General features: G+C 48.5%; 1 protein-coding gene across 1 annotated transcript in view; it reads left to right on the forward strand.

Annotated features, from left to right (window-relative positions):
- Positions 1–14,651, forward strand: part of SYNPR (synaptoporin) — a gene marked incomplete at its 3' end in the record, with an annotated part of 109,009 nt that overhangs the window by 83,680 nt on the left and 10,678 nt on the right. The gene's annotated exons all lie outside the window — the stretch shown is intronic.

The following is a 14,651-nucleotide window of genomic DNA, read 5'->3' on the forward strand; positions in this document are numbered from 1 at the left end:
ACTGAGATTTTTCTCAGCCCCAACCTACAAGTTGCAAAAGTGTCCCGCAAACAATGGATTCAAGAGAAATCGTTAGTTCCAGCAGACAGCATTTTGAAGGGAACAGTTAAAAATCAAGAGAGAATTAATATTAGTTTAAAATTATGGTAAGGTGGTAATTTTTCTTGGCTCCTGCATTGACTGTAACTCTGGCAGCCGGACCTTATGGAGCACAAAAACCCAAACCAAAACACCCTGCACGAGGTGGCTGCTTCTCTCTTCTGCCAGAATCACATTCTCTTCCCAGTTTAATTCGGGACCTGGATACATTTGCCCTTTGAAAAGTGAGAAGAGTGGGGAAATACGGAGAAGTACATTAATCACTAAAGAGCATCAGAGTAATCCGGTGAAGCGGTGCTAACGTGCAGCTGGGGGAAGCGACCCCTCCAGAGAAGAGCCCGTGGGGTGGGTACCTGTGCGGGACAGGAGCGCGGGGGGGCAGAGCCGTTCTCCGTCTGAGGGACACCCTGTGCCAGGGCTCCCGCTCTGGGCTCGCGCTGCTGGGACGCAGTAACTGCAGAAGAGTCGCTCTGGGGTCGCTGCTGGGTAGTTGAACCCAAACCTGGCTCCACCATCGCTCCTGGAATAGGAGGCAAGGTGGATGCTTTTCCCACCTGCAGCTACACAGATTCGTTTAAGCTTCCTGCAACCCACACCCATGACCCCGTAGTCACCCTGTAATGTGTAAAGAAACCTGTGGGCCGAACCCTAGTACCCCCCAGCAGTGCCCCCTGGAGCTCTGCCGCACTTTGCCACATATCCTGCCAGACTCTTCCATGTCCAAGCTGATCTTCATAAGGCCATTTCAAATAAACACCCTGTTTTCTCTCATCTGCCTGCTTCTAGTTTTATCACAAAGGATTCCTTTACCTCTTCATGCTTTAAAGCACAAATTGGCCTTTCTTCTGTATACCTGTATATGTATTTTAAAAGTTTTACAAGTTCAAATATGGGAAAAAATCTCTGGTCCCACACTAGCAGTTTTTCTCAGCATTGGGATCTATGTTTGGTGCAGTATCTGTTGGAAATTTGGCACACGTTAGGATGTTCATCTACTTGACCCTCACCCCAGTAATGATTCTTTGATTGGGGGGGGGGGGGGGGGGGGAGAAATCAACATCTTGGAATTATGTTATTCTTGCTGTCCATCACCCTTTCAGATCAGATTTGTCCCTCATCCAAGTGCCCTGAGGCAACATTTTTTTCTGTGGTAAGGGTCCTAGTGAAGGTCTTATTTATTTTTATTATTTTTTGCTAATCCCAGCAACATTTTGTTGCTGTTCATGCACTTTGCTATTCATTGGCTTTTACTCTGATAATAAGTGGTTGAATGGTACACCCCCCCATGCGCATATTTGTTGCTGGCATCCATCATATTGAACCGCTTTTTAACCAGTCCTCCTAAAAGCTAAGTTTTTTGGTTGCCGGCTGAGTTGTCAGGCTTGACTTCCCACCAAGTCTGTACTGAAGATTTTTGCTACATAATTGTTCATGTCCCAAACTTAATGTTTTTCCGTGTAACGGGCAGAGTCGCACTGGAATGTTTGGGCTTCAGCTCCTGATTTAAGTGAAGCCTTGCGTAGCGGAAACACTCCGGTGCCAAAATCATCACCTGCTGCCGTGGGGTTACCTGGCTTCGGCAGGTGCCTGTGCTGCGGAGGGAGGGATGCCTGGCTCGGAGCCTGGCTGTAGGGCGATGCTGCGCGGGGCTGAGCACCCCGCGCGGCGGCGTTGGGCTGCCCGGGTCTGCGGTGCGATGGGGGGGGAGGACCGTTTCCATACAATCCCCTAAGTGTGCTGTCTGGTAAGTCTTGGGGCAGATCCCGAACTGAAATCTCGTTGCCTTTGGCTTTTTGGAGGTGCGTAGCCCAGCCTACGTACGCAGGGTATCCCCAAGTTAAACGCCGCATGGGAATTCATTTGGAGTAGATCTTATCTTTTCCTGTGGCTTTTATCCTGCAAGCTACTTGGAAAATATTGGCCCAGAGGATCCCATGATTACATTTGAAACGCAGTCTCACCCAAAGCAGTGGTTAAGGTAAGTATGTGCATAGGTGTTCAGAGAATTGAGCCGTAGTTACCAGTGGGACAGAATGGGATTGGCGGGCGGTGCTAACGTGAGAGCCCCGTGAAAGAATATGTCTGTGCCCGTCTTTCTATCACAGCAGCGAGCAAAACAGATTCGGGTTTCCATTTTGTTTTAAATCACCTATTAGTATCTTTCCAGTGTGCTTGTAAAACTGTCTCTTGAAGTAATCCTCGCTTCTGAAGGAAAAGGAAATTGTATTTTATGGGAGCTTTTCATTCACTCTCTAAGCAGCTCATTTGAATAAAGACGTTGCCATCGAGCACCCTTTAAAGCGCACGCCTCATCTGCATGCGCCGGGTAGGCTAGCCTTGCATTTGAAATATGACAGCCAGATCTAAATTGCCTACTTAAAAGCTACAGATGATAATTAAGGAGAAAGTAGCTAACTCGTTGTGCTTTGCAACTATCTTTCTTTGGAAAAAGCCTCTGTTAATATAAGCCCATTTCTGTTCCAGAGCGTACTGGCCTTCTTTTTTTTTTTTTTTTTTTATTATTATCCATTTGTAGCAAATCTTTCTTCAGAATTCAGTGGAAAACATTTTGGCCAAAAGATTATAAATGTCTATTATGGCTGGGAGAGCAGGAGGTGCTGAGAAATAGGAAGTCTTTAAATAAGTAGTTGTCTGCAGTGCTGACTTTCGGGCAGCGATGGCAGGCCCTCCTCCCAGCTCTCCTGGACCAGTTGAGGGGGGGAGATAGGAAGGAATAAAGTCATCTAGTCGGTTAAACTCCCAGAGGTCCATGTTTTATTTTGCACACGTTCATGACACAGAAACGTCCCTTCTGCAAAGGCAAATTGTGGCCTCATAGCACTTCTGTGGGTAGACGGCAGCAAAAGCGCGCCAGCAGAAGTTGCGCTAGCTTCAGGTGTGCGCTGTGCCAAAATGTAGGTGCCCCAGTTCCCAGGCGGATTTGGCAGAGCTCCCGGGAAGGCGAGAGGCGCTGGTTAAACTCTGCATGACCCATTCCAGCTTAATGGAGGGAGAAATCTCCGTCCTGGAACTCCCTAGATCAAAACTTGGTGCCTTTCGAAAAGCTGCGCTTCTGCACGAGCGGGGGCCGCAGGGACGGTCGGGTAAAGTTCAGCGGTGGAGAGCACAAGCCGCATGGTCAAACCCTGATCTCGGCAGTGCTTTTTATACCTGATTTTGGCCTTTGGTTGAATAGGTTTGCCTAATAAGGACTTCTAGGTTTGAACTACTGTTGGTGGAAACTGGAAATGATGTGAGTGAGGCGCCTAATGTTGCATTGTGCTGAGCAAAATTCAGGAAGTAAATCCTTCAGGATACAGATAGCTCTAATTGTTACACCTTCACAAAAGTCTCTTCATATGTAATGTGACCCTAATGATGCAAAGCAGACCGAAACGTTAAGATGTACTTTTAACTAGAATATATAGATGTTATTTTTTCTTAGTTGTGGTTCATACATTCTGGCAATTTATAGGGTTGTCGAGAAAATTGCAGCTCCATTTTTTTCCAAAATCTTTTTTTTTTTTTTTTTTTTCCCAATGGAAGCCCAGTAAAAAGATTTTATCCCATAGTGACAGGAATGCAAGAACTTTCTGAGCTATTTAAAGTATGGCCCCAGTACATGGCTTCCCTGGTGGCGAAGGCATCGGAGACCTCGGTCAAGCCTCTGTACTGAAACAAGTCCATAAGCAACCTGAACGTGGAGCTCACGTAGCCAAGCTGAGCCCTCTAATCAATGAGCGATTGGCTTGGTTAGAGCTGTTTGCTCTCGCATTGTCTCCGGGGCCAGAGAAAAGGTGATCCAGGTCTGCAGAATGAATATATTTCGGCTTTGAATGAACATAGTTTTTAATAGGAGAGTATATTTCACCTTTTTGTAAGCAGCTCTAGTTATTAGAGAGTGAATGCTATAATTCAGAGCCCTGATATGATTTTTGTTTGCTTGTGCATGGATACTGACTACTGAAGTAATGAAAATCTGCAAATCAGTGTTCTTCAGTGTCCATGGGTCTTCAAGGACTGTACTGGCTCTGGGAATACTGTCTTTGTTTTTTTTCCCTCTCTGCTCCTGCGTGTCTTGAGATGTTTTTTTAGACCAAGAGGATAGTAGAATGGCAGAAAATGTCTGTGTTTTTGTACTTGGGCGGCTGTGGTCTGCAGTAGTGGCTGTCCATGAGCACACTGTACAATTTAATTCCTGTTATCAGGGAGTTTGAAATCGTTGCTGGTCTGATCAAAACAGCTCAAAATAAGGATGACTTTATGGCTTTTCTAGTTTTGAGTGCCTCTTCCTGACCCCAATTACAGTCTTCAAAACCCACTTTGCCAGTCTTGAAGATTTCTACAACTTGCCCAAAGAGTGGTTATTACTGCCAGTTTACACTTTTGTTTGAACTGTGGATAAATGCAAGGATCCTCTTCCCAGCAGCGAGGGACTGGGAGATGCTTTCAGTCACTTGACACTTTGTTCCTGCATAAAATCTATAGAAACCCACCAGGAATCTGATACAACCACATCTTCATCTTCTCTTTGAGGCTGACCCTGGGCATGTGGTCCTTAGCACATCTGATGCACTGTCGTATGAAGGAAGAGATCATTCACTGCCCCCACAATTTGTTAGCTGATCTCAATGGCTCAGCTTCTGCGCCAAACTCTTGTACTCAGCCAAGAAGCCACAGCCCAAGGGTGGCTACATAGAATCATGGAATGGTTTAGGTTGGAAGGGACCTTGAAGATCATCGAGTTCCAGCCCCCCTGCCCCGGGCAGGGCCACCTCCCCCCAGCCCAGGTTGCTCCCAGCCCCGTCCAACCCGGCCTTGAGCACCTCCAGGGATGGGGCAGCCACAGCTTCTCGGGGCACCCTGCGCCAGGGGCTCACCGCCCTCATAAGTGGCAAAGCCTGTGCTTATTCATGCCGGCGGTGTGTTGGGCTGTGTGCAGTATCTTGCTGGAGTAGGTCAGAGGAGGAGGTCCGGCTGCCAGTATTTGAAAAACTGTAAGAAAACAGTCCATTGCACAAACAGGGAGAGGCTGCTTGCTCCAGCCCACAGGCTTGTCCTGGGGTGGCAGCTCTGCAGACAAGATGACTTTTCCAGATGTTGAGGTCTTCTCTGTTGTCAATACCCTCGGTGTTCTCCAAATTCTACTTTGTAGGCTTCGGTCTCTCAAAACTCGAAGCAAACATCCTCGAGGGCCATAGAGGAGACTTGCCTTGCTTTGCAACTCTTCAGGCCGGTCAGCTGTCGTCTTCTGTTACGAACGTCCACGCACAAACATTGTGTGAACACGGAGCTCGTGAGCACGCAGCTGGCTGGAAAGTAAATGCAACTTTCTGGAGACGGTCTCTGCTGCAGAGGAGGGAGAATATTGCAGCTTAAATCTTTGTCAAATTGTAGAAGCTTTTCTTTTGGCACGCCAAGCAATTGGATTCATGATGAATTTGGATTGTATTGATCCAGACTGGCTTATTTTGCTTCATAGAAGCTGTATGTTATGTTGAACACGGTTTTGGTGCCAGAAAAATTCTTCATTAATACTTTAGCCAGAATTTGTTCTTAAAGTGGAAGTCACTTTTGGATTTGTTAATATATGCAGCTTTTTCCCAATTTGAATTTTTAATATATATTCATGAATAGTCTCTGTGGTACTGTGCAGTGATGGTGTTTTATCTGTGCCTGCCACAAAGGCTTTTTCTAAAAGTCAGGCTCTTTACGACTTCCCTCGCAAATTTCTTTTTGCACGTTTTCATGCTGCCGGTACAGAAGCAGCCAAAGCAGAAACCCTTCGGCTTTGCTTTGTTTGGCATTTGATGCCGTACCCCGGCCGGCGTGTGGTGACCCAGCCAGGGGACGACCAAACGCACGTCCGTCCCCTTTCCTCGGCTCCCAAGCCTGCGCTGACTGTGCAGCAGCCCCGAAGGTTTCCCCAGGACCGTAGCGAACTGGATACGTGGGATGTCTTTGGTCTCCTCTCACACCTGGTTTCTACACGAATTTATTTGCCGGGAGTTTAATGCAGTATTTCTTCTTATTCAATAGTCTCTGGAGAGGGCGGGCATCCGGCCCCATCCAGCATAGCCCCACGCGGTGGGGTACCTCTCGCTGTCCTGTCCGGATTCCCAGAAGCGACGCTTCGTGGGTTACTCAGCGTGAAGGTGCCGGGAGTTTGTCGGCAGGTCCGTCAGCAGACCCGCAGGTCTGCCTGGGCTCCTGCCCCCTGTGCTGCTCTGCCTGCGATGGAGCCCACGGGCTCCCTGGGAAAAGGGTTTCACCTGCGCTTCACATGAAAATATTTTGACGGGGAGTTTTATTGGAGTCATGCCGTAAAACTCTACAGAGGACTTAATTTGATTGCTTTAAGTGCCTTAGGACAATATACCTGGGACAATTATAGTTAAAATAGAAAGTTAATGTTAAAATACGACACAAAAGAATGAAGGTTGCTGCATCTTCTGTAATGGCTCTTGCATTTATCTCGGCTGATCCTGGAGGTGAAATTGCTGCTGTCAGGGCTTATAGACCTGGATTAAACTGTATGTGAACTCTGCTTCTCACAGGGTGAAGGATTTATGCTTTCAGGTGGTTCTATGTGAACATCAGGTGGTGCCCAAGAATTTGGATTGATTTTATGTGGAGTTCATAGCCCATTTGATTGCAGAAGACGAGGTGAAGTGGAGGTGGCGCGAGTGCAATGAAGCAGTGCGAGCAGCAGCAGCGTGTGTTGGGGTGCAGGAACGGGGAGGCTCAGTGGTCCCACACGGCCCCGTGCAAAAGCGCTGCCCAGGGATTTGATACAGCCGCTTCTCAGAAATGGTCTTAATAGATTCAATGACTGTTTTTTAGGCCTTTGCTTTATGCTTTGTATTGCTTATGTTGTATCTCTAGATGTTTAGATTTTTCTCCAAGTGGATGCTTTTGTTCTGCTCTGGCAGAGGCGTATTAGTTTGGAAGCTGATTCCCATGTCTGTCCAGAGGAGGGGGCAGCAGGAGAGACACCAGAGCCATGGGTTCAGTCAGGAACTCATGGTGGGACCGAGTAGTGTTGGACAGTTGTGTGTGGCAATGCGAATATGTGCCTGTGGCATTTCCAGGCCTCCTAATCTGCACTGTTCCACAGGCACAATAACTTTTTTTAAGATAGTGAAGGGTTCCCTTCCTTCAGAGATAGCGGCTAAGCTTCCCAGTGACTAGGAAGTGGTTCACCCCAAGAAAATAGCTCAGTGAAGGGAAATCAGAGAACAGTGCCACCAGTCTGTACCACGAAGAATGTAAGTGCCCAATCCGAGAAGGTACTTGGGTTTGTAAAGCCCAGCGGAGCATGTCTCTGAGTGCTACGCTCAGCTTGCACAGCAAGGAAAAGTGTGTGTTTCTGAGAAGAGCTGTGAAAGTATCTCGGGAGATAAATCTGGGTCTGGATGTAGGCTCGGAAGTGGGGTTGGGATCACCCACTCAGCTTTCCGAGCACTCCCGGCAGCGTGTGTACTATAATGAGCCGTTTTATTTCTTTTTTGGTGCTACGACAGAGTACGAGGGTTTGCATTACTGCTACGTGCACAGTCTGGGGAGGTTCATTGCTACAGCTGGCACACGTCCGGGACACTTCTTCCTCCAGAGTTTGATGAAGCTGTTGCACAGGCTGTTTTCCAGGAGCTTTGTGAACGCAATCACTGGGACCAGGTCCTGCAAGAAGGATCCCAAGCTGTGGAGGTGGCACTGGTACCCTCTCCCCACCACCACTGGGGTTGCCCCTATCCCATTATCTTCAGATCCCATCCTCAAAAGGGTTTTGTAGCTTCCCTTCCTGGAGACCTGAGCACTTCAGAGGGTCTCTGAGTCACTGTGTTAACGGGAGAAGAGGCGTGAGGTGGAGAGGGATGGAGCAGAGGACACGCCTGTTGCGATGCTCTGGGTAGGTATCGCGAACTGCCGGCGCTGGAGGAATTACCACCTCTCCCAGCATGGCGCACGCAATGTGGGGTGTTGAGACAGCAACTGTGGCTGACAGCTTGTCCTGTTAAAAGCAGTGCTGTAGGAAAATAGTACTGGCCAAATGTTTGCACAACAGCTATGTGCGAGTGAGGGCTGGGAACCTGACAAGTTAAGAAGTTGAAAATATGAGAGTGGGGAAATATTTTCCATCATTTTAACGGGACATAACCCAGAGGAGAATATAGGTTGCTGCAACTTTCCCAGTCAACTTCCCAGCAGCATCTTCTGGCGGGGCTTGGTGATCCTGCTCTGGACATGCATTTGGATGGGTATAAACCACTGAAGGTAGCTATGACAAAGGGGAGAGCTTTAGGATGTTCAAATGTCCATGATAGGAGTTGGGAATAAATGTTTGCACGATGAAGTATGTATTCATGTGAAACTGCTGATAGTGTTGAATAGTTCTAGAGAGATATGGGCTTTCTGATATATTTTGGAAGAAATTGAGGGGTGTCATTGAAAGGACAGAAGTTCAAAGTGAAATACTTTCAAATACTCTTTGATCAGCAAACTGTATTCTTCCCTCTAGAAAGCAAAGAAACAGACCAAGCTTGGGTTGCTGAATCAGCTGGAGAATTTTATTTTTGTTTCCTATCTCCAGAGAAAAACTAATTGATTTCATAGGGATAGGCATGTGGTAGAAACTAATACGCTGCTGCTCTGGAAGGGGAGGAGACCAAGGAGAGGAGGGTACTGGAGGCACCTTTGGATGCTGGGGAGTCTGGAGGGGGTGTTGCTTTTTAGGGACTGGTAGAGTGAGGTATGGAAGATTGCTGGGACAGTTAGGACACGTCAATAAGCACCTCACAGTGTTGAATGGCTGTGGCATATGCAGGCAGCGCTGGCATGTGCGTGGTGGCAGATAGGCGGTGGGGAAGGTGGGGTGCTCGAGTAAACGGTAATTTCTTCATCTTGGGAAAAGACCTGTTAGAGGGCAGTCTTGGGGTGAGAAACATTCTTGTGGCTGTTGGCAAAGGGGTGGAAAACTCTGGTTTGGCCAGAACATCACTGGTGCAAAAGGGCCGTGGAGCAGTCGCTCGGTGGTACCTGCTGTCCCGCCGCAGGGCTCAGCGGCCCGTTGCATCCCCACGGCTGTCCACGGCTCGAGTAACGTTTCAGCCATTTGGCTTGGAAGGGCTGGATAGAACTTCAGCATTAATGACTTCAAGCAATTCAAATGTGGTATTAACGGGCTGACGGCCTCAAAAAGAGACTGACTTCAACAGCCCCGGGATGGCTGGGTGCAAAGATTCAGATCCTACGGGAATTACCGGATAATGGTTATAATTGGCAAAAAATAGGGACCGAGGGCAACTGCTTAGCGGTGGCTCCCTCTGCGAGAGTTCACGGTGCGCATGAGAGCTTGTAGCACGGCATCATCGCTGCAGGGCTTTACCCTCAGGAGTCTGTCATCAGAGAGCGGATCTGGGGGGAGGAGGAGAAAGCTGCCGAGCTCAGCTCCGGCCGCCCTCCCCAAGGCTGGAAGGAAGCCTGTTCCTTGCGGCGCGGGCAGCCTTCCGGATAGCCGGGATTTAGCACCGAACATGCGGGGATGCCCAGCACCGGGGAGATGTTCTTTGCGGTGAGAAGCACTGTGTGCGCTGCTTCCTCCTTGAGAAGGGGCTGTGAAGAGTCAAGGGACCTCAATTTCATCAAAGACAAGGCCTTTCCTTCTCAGGCAGGTTTATGCTTTCCCTCGAGTATTAAAGGTCGCTTTTAAAGTCTTTTTCTTCATGCAGGTAATATCTCCGGGGAAGTCTTACGGGAATGATGAGCTCTGCGGTGAGAGCAAAGGCTCTCATTTATTAGTGTTCTTCCGCTAAACCTATGGAAAAATCCATATTCGGCACCTCGAGAAGGGGCGTTTGCGCAGGGGCGGGCTGGCTGGGGGCACTTGTGCGAAAGAACATCAGCACAGTCCTCTGAAAGGAGGGAGCCTCCCTGTTTCCAGAGCTAACTAAAAGAAATACCTCTACTTTGCATCCCAGAGGAAGAAAGGCGAAACCCCCTGTCCCGTTACTGGGGTGCGCCAGAGCAGTTTGACTCGCTAAGGGGCCCTGTGCATGTCAGTATTTCACTATTGCATTTTGAAATTTCATTTTTTCCCTTGTTTTGGAGATTATCAGCCAAGATAAACATTTCACGACAAATTCCTCGGTGAGCGCTACCTGCAGCACCTGATTTCCAGTGCTGTGTTTCTCTCGTTGCTTTGCAGAGGGTAAATACAATTGACAGCTTGACTGCCAGAAACAAGTGAGGGGGAAATAAAGCCCAATGAAAGGATAATGGATCTTCGCATTTTTGCAAGCACGTGCGTGGGTGTTGCAGATTTTGCTCGAGCATGTCGTAGACAGGTTGGGGGGTGGATTACAAGATGCTATTTTCAGAAAATAGGACAACCTGCCAAAACAGATAGTTGTTTTTTTTTTATTCTTTTGGCCTGTTTTCCCCCACGTCCTAGTAAAGGAATGGAGAAACACTAACTCCCATTGAGAATTTTTGGAGGCAGAACTTTATCTGTTATTTATTAATCCAGGTGCTGATCAAAGCCCAGGAGAGGAAATCCGTGCCAGTTCATCAATAATACTTGAGTGCATACGTGCCGCCATTGCATGTTGTGTTGGTTTAAAGTCTAAGCCTTATGCGCAGTGCTAAAGGGGAGGTTTCCTGGGTCAGACGAGATTAGATCACTTGGTGCACGCTCTCCTGCTTGAGTTCTTCTGTGTCCGCTGGGAGAGCGGGACATGGGACAAGATGGGTCTTAGAGGCGGTTGGCTCTGACCGTTTTTGTGCTCAAGGACCCTCGGGTGGACTGGGCTGCTTGAAAAAAAGAGGGGCTATAATTAAAAAGCAAGTTGTGGCTTGAATATTGTACTAAAGAAGTTCAGGAAAGAAAGGCAACTTCACATTTCCATGGAGAGAGCACAGCTTCTGCTCCCCCACGCGCATGTAGCAGCTGTAGCTTTGTTCGGCGTGTCTGGCTTCATGTATTGTTTTCAGAGCAGGGGTAATTAGTGTCTGAAAACGTAACTGCTCTTTGCTATTGTGGAGCAATGTAAAAATCCTTTTTTTTTCACTGTAAAACATTCCTGCCCTCTTTTGATCTTGTCAAGCTAGACAATACAGCTGTCTTGTCATCATATTTCCCACAGCAACGGAAAGTTTGCCAAATGGTAGAAGAAACCTCAGAAGCCCTTAATTACTGTGACTTCATCGGTGAAACTTACTGCCTTTGGTGGATTTGCTTCAGATTCAAGTGAATTTGAGGGAATTCAGGCTGGATGGCTTGGCAATGGCGGCTCTCCTTAGCAAAGAGACCCGGCAGGCGAAGGGGACGGTGCCAGTAGCGATGAGCAGTGAGGACTACCTCAGCGCTGCTCTGCTGAGTGTGGGGTGCAGGGTCACATTCCTGAGGCATCAGCTTTGTTTCTGAATTAATAACAATACTTGGTGCAATACAAGGCAAAAAACACCGTCCAGCTCATTTTTGGAGGAGGGAAAGGTTTTTTATTACGTCTTTCCCTAATTAGGTGAATTTATTACTGAAGCGTTCCTTACTTGCATCATCCATCAGTCAGTGAAAATCGCTTCTGCTAATGCAGCCCAACAGAATTGCTCAGATATTAACGAAGTGCAAAGGGCGCGATTGCAAAGGGTCACTCTTGGGGCTCCAGATCTTGCTTAGGAAACGGGGAGGCAAAGGTGGAATGCAGGGGTGGTGCTGGAGGTAGAAAAGCAGCAGAAGGAACACACCGGCCAAGGAGGGCTTGAAGGAAGAGGTGGGGTGTAAAGAATGCGAGATAAGAGAAGATGAAAGAAGAGTAAGTCAGAGGAAGTAAGAGGCAAAACAGGTAGAATTACATCAAAAGTGGGAGGCAGAGGTAGAGGCAATTAAGTTTTTGTGAGTCATCACCAAGCCATCCTGCCCCCAGAAAGACTGACTCAGGAACACCGGTGGAAAATCAGAGCTTTCTCTCCGAGATGACATTCCAGATCAAAGAGGTTTCGATTAGTAAGACTGGATGTTCTGTCACTGATCCTCCCCTGCTTTAAAGAAACTTTTCAAATGCATCTTGCGAAGTCAGCATCCACCCTAACCGCCCCAGGGCTTGGCACGATCACCCCTCCTCCCTGCCACCCCTCCTCCCTGCCACCCCTCCTCCCTGCCACCCTCTCTTCTTCCCATGTCTGAGTCATGGTCTATTTTGGGGCCCTCTGCACAACCGAGACCTGGGTTGTTTGGGCATAGGTGAGATGGCCACAAGAGGCACCAATTACTGCACATCCTCTCAGAGGCTCGGGAAATCTGCAAAGAAGAGCAAGGGAATAAAAATAACTTGATGGAAGAAGGCTTCTGTGATCTGGTATCACTGACGCGCTTGGCCACAAAAGCACTGCTGGGCAGATAAGAGTGAGATGTTAATATATTAACATTTTTTCTGGGTTATCGTGATTCAGAGCTAAGGTGCAGTGAGGAAAACCCAGAATAGAAAAGGGAAGTGGTCTCAGTTACTTTACCATGTTTCAGAAAGGCGGGGGGGGGGGGGGGGGGGGGGGTCAGGGTGGATGGGGCTGTGGTGACTGAGGCCGGTCAGAGCGCAGGGGGTGGGCAGCAACGCCCGGTCTAAATCTTGATAGAAATATTCCTTAAGTTATTTCATCTTTGGTATGTGCGGGAGTTTGAACCGCTACTCGCAACACCGTGTGTTGCCTGGTGTGCCAGTTCAGGACTCCAGAGGAGGAAAAAAAAAAACCAAACCCAAACAACCTAAAAATGTGTTTTACACGATAAAATGCATACAGAATTGCCTTGTTTTCTTCTTTTTTCCCCCAAGGCAATCCGATTGTATTTAAAGTAGCTCCGCTCAGTTCCATAGTGCTCGTGAAAGCAACGTGAGGGCCAGAGCAATTCTCTGAAGCCTATGTGGTGGGAGGTGGCAACGTAGACCGGTGGAGCTCCCACCACGGCAGCAAAGCCTGGCTTTGCCATGGGGCGCCGGAGCCTTCCGCTGTGCTCAGCTTGAAGAGCAGGTACCGCACCCCGCAGCAGGGCCCTTGGAAAGCAGCTGCGGTACCCGAGTGTGGCTGCTCAAACACAGCAAACGCGGTGAATTATTTAAAAACCGGAAAATGCTACTTAAGCATTTGGAGGTTTGAGAGCTGAGGGGGGAGAAGGGAGGGAAATACCCAACCAACAAAAAAACAAACAAAGAAAAAAAAAAACCCTCGCCCTAACTCTGAACGCCTTCGCGTTGAGTTGGGAAGTCTGGGCTGATGGGGGGCGCCTGGGTCTGCCAGTGGACCGCTCCAGCTCCGCACACACCATCACGGGCATCCTCCGTGCCCTGGGCTGCAGTACCCACTTTCATTCTGTGTCAACGCAGCGCCCCAGCAGCTGGGCATGAGGAAAGCAGAGGAAGCTTTCTTTTCTGACCATGCAAATCATTTCAAATCTTTCCGTAATCCTAGTGACGGATAAAACAAAGCCACTTTCTCTCCAGGCTGCAGGATTGGCATGACAGGCACTAGGAAATCTTTCCCCCCCCCAGCCTTTAGGAAAGAACAATAAGCCCTGACGAAAAGTGTCTGTGCACTGATGCCAGGAAGCTTTGACACCAAGGCAGGAAGCCCTCTGATCACCAGCATTAGAGTCTCTCTCCTGTGGTCAGTTTTCATCAGACTTCGCTGTGTTCGCGTAGGGGAGGCGACTCAGCCGCGGCGCATCTCTGCAATCCAGGCAGACGCCTTCCTTGTTTTCATCCCACCACCACTGTAGCGACAGAAGCTCAGGGAAGAAAATGCCTGAGGCAAATAACCCGCGTTAGGCATCAACTGCTGATGAAAAGGTTCTGCCTACGCGTTCGGGTACATTTAGTTTGGACCAGGAAAAGCAAAAAGTCATGCAATCCTCCAACGTCCATTAATCCGTCTTCTGTGATTTCTACTGTGGGCACTTTGTTTTCCTCTGGGGACCTAACTTTTTATTTAGTCATATATTCACGGCGGCTGTCGCCGTTGGCTCGCTGTTGCATGCATTAATTGCCCTTGAGCAGAGGAATGTCTCCCAGAAGGCCTCATCCTTTCTCTGCACCAGATCATAACTTCTTTAATTGCTGCTGTTAACTTGCTGCTGGCTTCGTCCCCTCCGCTCTCCCTGGGCAGAACACAACAGTGTGACCCCTTACCGGGCCCCGCGTCCCCACTGATGCTAATCGGGGCCATGCGACAGGACCAGCCAAAGTAACCCCTCCAAGAATCCCCTTTCTCTTTCTGAATCAGAAATTAAAATTATTAGAGCAAAGAAAGGTCTGGCAGGAGCTGCCAGACAGAACCACAAATCTATTCGCTCGGATGCTGATTGCAGACGGTGCATGAGTACACGGTGACTGCTGAAACCAGGGCGGGTGGGCTGGTTCTTTCACCCAAGTTGTGTATTTCTGCTGCAGCTTGGTTTTAAAAGCTTTTAATGCAGAGGCACTATATGGCTAACAGCCACGGGTAGCTGTGCACTAAGCGATTTTACATAAGGAAGTTGTGAGCTTCCAAATACGGGTATCCCATGG

The sequence above is a fragment of the Vanellus vanellus genome (genome assembly GCF_965231255.1).
Source record: "Vanellus vanellus genome assembly, chromosome: 9".
NCBI classification, from domain to species: domain Eukaryota; kingdom Metazoa; phylum Chordata; class Aves; order Charadriiformes; family Charadriidae; genus Vanellus; species Vanellus vanellus.